The sequence below is a fragment of the Oncorhynchus mykiss genome, chromosome 6 (genome assembly GCF_057628025.1).
Source record: "Oncorhynchus mykiss isolate SJ-2025 chromosome 6, ASM5762802v1, whole genome shotgun sequence".
NCBI lineage: Eukaryota > Metazoa > Chordata > Actinopteri > Salmoniformes > Salmonidae > Oncorhynchus > Oncorhynchus mykiss.
In genome coordinates, this window is record NC_143027.1 from 19002308 (window position 1) to 19009603 (window position 7296).

Here is a 7296-nt window from a genome sequence, read left to right on the forward strand (position 1 = left end):
GGGCCAACTCTTTTCTCTGTATATATCAATGATGTCGCTCTTGCTGCAGGTGATTCTCTGATCCACCTCTACGCAAATGACACCATTCTGTATACTTCTGGCCCTTCTTTGGACACCGTGCTAACTAACCTCCAGACGAGCTTCAACGCCATACAACTCTCCTTCCGTGGGCTCCAACTGCTCTTAAATGCAAGTAAAACTAAATGCATGCTCTTCAACCGATTGCTGCCCGCACCTGCCCGCCCGTGCAGCATCAATACTCTGGATGGTTCTGACTTAGAATACGTGGACAACTACAAATACCTAGGTGTCTGGTTAGACTGTAAACTCTCCTTCCAGACTCACATTATGCATTTCCAATCCAAAATGAAATCTAGAATTGGCTTCCTATTTTGCAACAAAGCCTCCTTCACTTATGCTGCTAAACATACTCTCGTAAAACTGAATATCCTACCATTCATTCTACTCAGCAAATTGGATGTAGTCTATCGCAGTGTCATCCGTTTTGTCACCAAAGCCCCACATATTACCCATTACTGCGACCTGTATGCTCTCGTTGGCTGACCCTCGCTTCATATTTGTCGCCAAACCCACTGGCTCCAGGTCATCTATAAGTCTTTGCTAGGTAAAGCAGCGTCTTATCTCAGCTCACTGGTCACCATAGCAACACCCACCCATAGCATGTGCTCCAGCAGGTATATTTCACTGGTCATCCCCAAAGCCAACTCCTCTTTGGCTGCCTTTCCTTCCAGTTCTCTGCTTCTCAATGACTGGAACGAATTGCAAAAATCACTGAAGCTGAAGACTTATATCTCCCTTACTAACTTTAAGCATCAGCTGTCAGAGCAGCTTACTGATCATTGCACCTGTACACAGCCCATCTGTAAAAAGCCCACCCAACTTCCTCATCCCCATATTGTTATTTATTTTTTGTTCCTTTGCACCCCAGTATGTCTACTTGCACATCATCTTCTGCACATCTATCACTCCAATGTTAATGCTAAATTGTAATTACTTTGCCACTATGGCCTATTTATTGCCTTTCCTCCCTAATCTTACTATATTTGCACACACTGTATATGTGTGTGTAGAGTCAGTATAAATGTGTGTGCGTGTAATGTGTATGTGAGCAAATGAAGTGTGTGTGTGAGTGAGTGTGTAGAGTGCACATAGAGTGTGTGTGTGTGTGTGTGTGTGTGTGTGTGTGTGTGTGTGTGTGTGTGTGTGTGTGTGTGTGTGTGTGTGTGTGTGTTTGTGTGTGTGTGTGTGTATGTGTGTGTGTGTGTGTGTGTGTGTGTGTGTGTGTGTGTGTGTAGAGTGCGCATAGATTGAGTGTGCATAGAGGCTTCACAAATCGAAATACAATAGAAGGGTCGGTGTAACAATTTTGTTAACTATTTAGGAGTATTATGGCTTGGGGATAGAAGCTGTTCAGGAGCCTGTTGGTTTCAGATTTGTTTATCCGGTACCACTTGAAAGGAATTTTAAAAAAGTCTCCTTGTATTAATGACATAATAACCAAAGCTTCAATAAAAGGTAAGTGAAGCAGTTTTTTTTACTAATGGCTTATTGGTGGTTTATTGGCAAAAGTATTGTTGTGATCACACCGAATGTGTTTTAGTTTTAATGACTGACATGTGAAGAGGGAAAATATATAATTTAGAGTTGTTAATTCCACTTTTAAAGTTGGTAATTTTGTTTGTGTATTGGAAAAGGATCAGTTGAAGATCTCTGTTTTGGAGCGCTTTTGAGGTGTAGGTGTGAGGGAGACTGAGGAAAAGCAGGCATCTGGTTATTTCTGGCCCTGCTGACAGCTGTTGATTTATGACTGTGTGTTGGAGGGGAGAGGCTGATAAAGGTCTCAACTGGTGACTTGGCTTGCTGAGGGCCTGTTTGAAATAGAAAAAAACTGTTTATGAATTAGGAAAATATGAAAAATACGAATATATTGACGCCTAGGGGGCCACTAGAGGGTGCTGAAGCAGGATCAGGGTAAACAGCTTGAATGGTGTCACGTGATCGATGGCTTTGTCCATTCATATTTATATTCATTTAGCTTCTGTTCCCTTCTCAAAGAGTTCCCAAAGATGAAATTGTTAAAAATGTATATATATATATATATATATACAGTGCCTTCAAAAAGTATTCAGACCCCTTGACTTATTCTTATTATTCTAAAATGTATTAAATACTTTTTTCCCTCATAAATCTACACACAATACCCATAATGACAAACCAAATGTATATAACAAAACTGAAATATCACATTTACATAAGTATTCAGACCCTTTACTCAGTACTTTGTTGAAACACCTTTGGCAGCGATTACAGCCTCGATTCTTCTTGGGTATGACATTACAAGCTTGGCACACATGTACAGTGCCTTGCGAAAGTATTCGGCCCCCTTGAACTTTGCGACCTTTTGCCACATTTCAGGCTTCAAACATAAAGATATAAAACTGTATTTTTTTGTGAAGAATCAACAACAAGTGGGACACAATCATGAAGTGGAACGACATTTATTGGATATTTCAAACTTTTTTAACAAATCAAAAACTGAAAAATTGGGCGTGCAAAATTATTCAGCCCCCTTAAGTTAATACTTTGTAGCGCCACCTTTTGCTGCGATTACAGCTGTAAGTCGCTTGGGGTATGTCTCTATCAGTTTTGCACATCGAGAGACTGACATTTTTTCCCATTCCTCCTTGCAAAACAGCTCGAGCTCAGTGAGGTTGGATGGAGAGCATTTGTGAACAGCAGTTTTCAGGTCTTTCCACAGATTCTCGATTGGATTCAGGTCTGGACTTTGACTTGGCCATTCTAACACCTGGATATGTTTATTTTTGAACCATTCCATTGTATATTTTGCTTTATGTTTTGGATCATTGTCTTGTTGGAAGACAAATCTCCGTCCCAGTCTCAGGTCTTTTGCAGACTCCATCAGGTTTTCTTCCAGAATGGTCCTGTATTTGGCTCCATCCATCTTCCCATCAATTTTAACCATCTTCCCTGTCCCTGCTGAAGAAAAGCAGGCCCAAACCATGATGCTGCCACCACCATGTTTGACAGTGGGGATGGTGTGTTCAGCTGTGTTGCTTTTGCGCCAAACATAACGTTTTGCATTGTTGCCAAAAAGTTCAATTTTGGTTTCATCTGACCAGAGCACCTTCTTCCACATGTTTGGTGTGTCTCCCAGGTGGCTTGTGGCAAACTTTAAACGACACTTTTTATGGATATCTTTAAGAAATGTCTTTCTTCTTGCCACTCTTCCATAAAGGCCAGATTTGTGCAATATACGACTGATTGTTGTCCTATGGACAGAATCTCCCACCTCAGCTGTAGATCTCTGCAGTTCATCCAGAGTGATCATGGGCCTCTTGGCTGCATCTCTGATCAGTCTTCTCCTTGTATGAGCTGAAAGTTTAGAGGGACGGCCAGGTCTTGGTAGATTTGCAGTGGTCTGATACTCCTTCCATTTCAATATTATCGCTTGCACAGTGCTCCTTGGGATGTTTAAAGCTTGGGAAATCTTTTTGTATCCAAATCCGGCTTTAAACTTCTTCACAACAGTATCTCGGACCTGCCTGGTGTGTTCCTTGTTCTTCATGATGCTCTCTGCGCTTTTGACGGACCTCTGAGACTATCACAGTGCAGGTGCATTTATACGGAGACTTGATTACACACAGGTGGATTGTATTTATCATCATTAGTCATTTAGGTCAACATTGGATCATTCAGAGATCCTCACTGAACTTCTGGAGAGAGTGCTGCACTGAAAGTAAAGGGGCTGAATAATTTTGCACGCCCAATTTTTCAGTTTTTGATTTGTTAAAAAAGTTTGAAATATCCAATAAATGTCGTTCCACTTCATGATTGTGTCCCACTTGTTGTTGATTCTTCACAAAAAAATACAGTTTTATATCTTTATGTTTGAAGCCTGAAATGTGGCAAAAGGTCGCAAAGTTCAAGGGGGCCGAATACTTTCGCAAGGCACTGTATTTGCATAGTTTCTCCCATTATTCTCTGCAGATCCTCAAGCTCTGTCAGGTTGTATGGGGAGCATCGCTGAACAGCTATTTTCAGGTCTCTTCAGAGATGTTAGATCGGGTTCAAGTCCGGGCTCTGACAGGGCCACTCAAGCACATTCAGAGACTTGTCCTGAAGCCACTCCTGCATTTTCTTGACTGTGTGCTTAAGGTTGTTGTCTTGTTGGAAGGTGATCCTTTGCCCCAGTCTGAGGTCCTGAGCGCTCTGGAGCAGGTTTTCATGACGGATCTCTCTGTACATTGCTCCGTTCATTTTTCACTCAATCTTACCTCGTATCCCAGTCCCTGCTGCTGAAAAACATCCCCACAGCATGATGCTGCCACTACCATGCTGATGGTGCCAGGTTTCCTCCAGACAGGATTCTTGGCATTCAGGCCAAAGAGTTTAATCTTAGTTTCATCAGACCAGAGAATCTTGTTTCTCATGGTCTGAGAGTCTTTTAGGTGCTATTTGGCAAACTCCAAGTGGTCTGTCATGTGCCTTTTACGGAAGAGTGGCCTCCGCCTGGCGACTCTTCCATAAAGGCCTGAATGGTGGAGTGCTGCAGAGATGGTTGTCCTTCTGGAAGGTTCTCCCATCTCCACAGAGGAACTTCAGAGCTCTGTCAGAGTAACCATCGGGTTCTTGGTCACCTCCCTAACCTAGGCCCTTCTACCCTGATTGCTCAGTATGGCTGAATGGCCAGCTTTAGGAAATTCTTGGTGGTTCCAAACTTCTTCCATTTAAGAATGATGGAGGCCTCTGTGTTGTTGGGGACCTTCAATGCTGCAGACATGTTTTGGTACCCTTCCCCAGATCTGTGCCTTGACACAATCCTGTCTTAGAGCACTTCGTAGAATTCCTTCCACCTCATGGCTTGGGTTTTGCTTTGCCATGCACTGTCAACTGTGGGACCTTATATAGACAGGTGTGTGCCTTTCCAAATCATGTCCAATCAATTGAATTTGCCACAGGTGGACTCTAATCATGTTGTAGAAACATCTCAAGGATGAGCAATGGAAACAGGATTCACCTGAGCTCAATTTCAAGTCTCATAGCAAACTGTCTGAATACTTATGTAAATAAGGTATTTCTGTTTTTCCTTTGTCATTATAGGGTATTGTGTGTAGATTGATGAGGAAAATAATGCAATACATTTTCAAATAAGGCTGTAACGTAACAAAGTGGAAAAGTGAAGGTGTCTGAATAATTTCTGAATGCACTGAATGTCCATATAATTTCCCTATTTCTAAATCCGAAACTGAATCGGAATCCTTTTCTTCCTCTATTTGAATGTAAACTGAGTAGTGTAGTTGTCACGCCCTGACCTGAGAGAGCCTTTCGATGTCTTGTTGTTTAGGTGGCGACATTTTAAAATAAAATAAAATGTACGCTCACCACGCTGCACTTTGGTCTACTTCTTACGACACCCGTGACAGTAGTTGTGTGCTGGGTGTTAGCGTAGCTTGTTAGCACTGTATAATACTCCTGGCTTTATATATCTAACTAACATGGAAATAAACATTTATTAGCTTTAGCTGGAACAGACTGCGCATTGTAAATGCAGAATTACAGATTTGATGTAAACAGTAAGCCTATGTGGAGGCTCAGTGAGGAGGAAGGAGGAGAGAGCTAGGATGGTGCCTCTCACTCAAAAACAGATCGTGATTATCATGTTGGCAGGATCTGAAAGATTAGAAACATCAATAGTTGATGACTCTCTACAGAGTTGCACTCAATTCCCACATCTATAAATTACTAAATAAGGACATTTACATCACAGCGCCACAGCAAACTTTTGTCTCTTCTCCCTCTTCTTGCTGTTCTGTTTTGTGAAAAAATATCTGACCCTTATGAGAGAGAACACAATGCGCTGAGTAAGAAAAAAATAAATCAAAAAAGAATGAGGGATAGAGGAAGAGAAAGAAGTTGCTGTAATGTACCTCTTTTTGTTGTTTTGAGTCAGCGAGTGAGAGAGAGAAAGACATGGTAAAGACGTGAGCACCTAAAAAGAAAGACATCATTAATAAATGCGGCCCGCTGATACACATGAATAATGTAACTTTTATATTGAAGAAAATTACAAACACAACCCATTGGGAGAGAATGGAAGGAATCATTACCCGCAAACTAGAACCTTTGTAAAATGCAGCAAACTTTTAATAATTAATCTGCATAAACAAATAACACATGAATAAAGAACATTGAAAAAGCCACCCAAGCCACAGGAGTTGCGCAAACTTCTAGTGCAACTTTTAGCATCTGGAGAGAGGGAGGAATAAAGGAATAAAACAAGTTTTCACAGAGCAGTATTCAAATGAAGACAGTTTGCTAAGTTTGCTCATCATTTTTTCACTTGTGCAGTTTGCTGCCGATCAGTTTCCGAACTTTTAGATTTTATCATCTGTTTTTTAGAGATGAGGTTTTCAGGAAAAATAGGCCTCAAAAGGTTCTAACGACATTAAAACCCATTGCAACTTTGTGATATATAATCCTTGAACCAGAAGTAACAATGTGTGATTTGGTTTTATTATGCATGGCAATGTGTGATCTATAATCTAGTGCTGGACAGCGACAAATGACTTTTTAAGTGCTATTTTACAGACATTTGTGAATATCACATTCACGGATAATGTGTTGGTTCAAGCGTCAATTACCTTTTAACAGTCAAATACAATGTGCTTCTCTATAAAACTATAGACTTATTTTTCAATTGTATTATAGACTGTATGTTTGTTTTACTCCATGTGTAACTCTGATGTTGTATGTGTCGAACTGCTTTGCTTTATCTTGGCCAGGTCGCAATTGTAAATGAGAACTTGTTCTCAACTTGCCTACCTGGTTAAATAAAGGTTAAATAAATCAAATAAATAAAAAAACGTATTATATTTAATCCTGGCTACATTTCTCCAGACCCATTCCTCAGCTTCATGCCCTAACAGAGTGATGTACCTGTCTAACAGGGGCTACATTTCTCCAGACCCATTCCTCAGCTTCATGCCTAACAGAGTGATGTACCTGTCTAACAGGGGCTAAAACACACATTAAGGATTGTGGCTATATGCCTTACAAGAGACAGAAGACGGACCCAGAATGATTAGAAAATGGAGTAGAGAGTGTAATGTTTTTGTGCGCATGTGTGGACGTGACCTTCTCACAGAAACACCCTGGAAATCAAGGTCATATGTTGCTGTTAACAAGGACACACACGATTTACGATTTGGGTTTAACGCATGCATGCATGTACACACCAGTGGAGGCTGCTGAGGG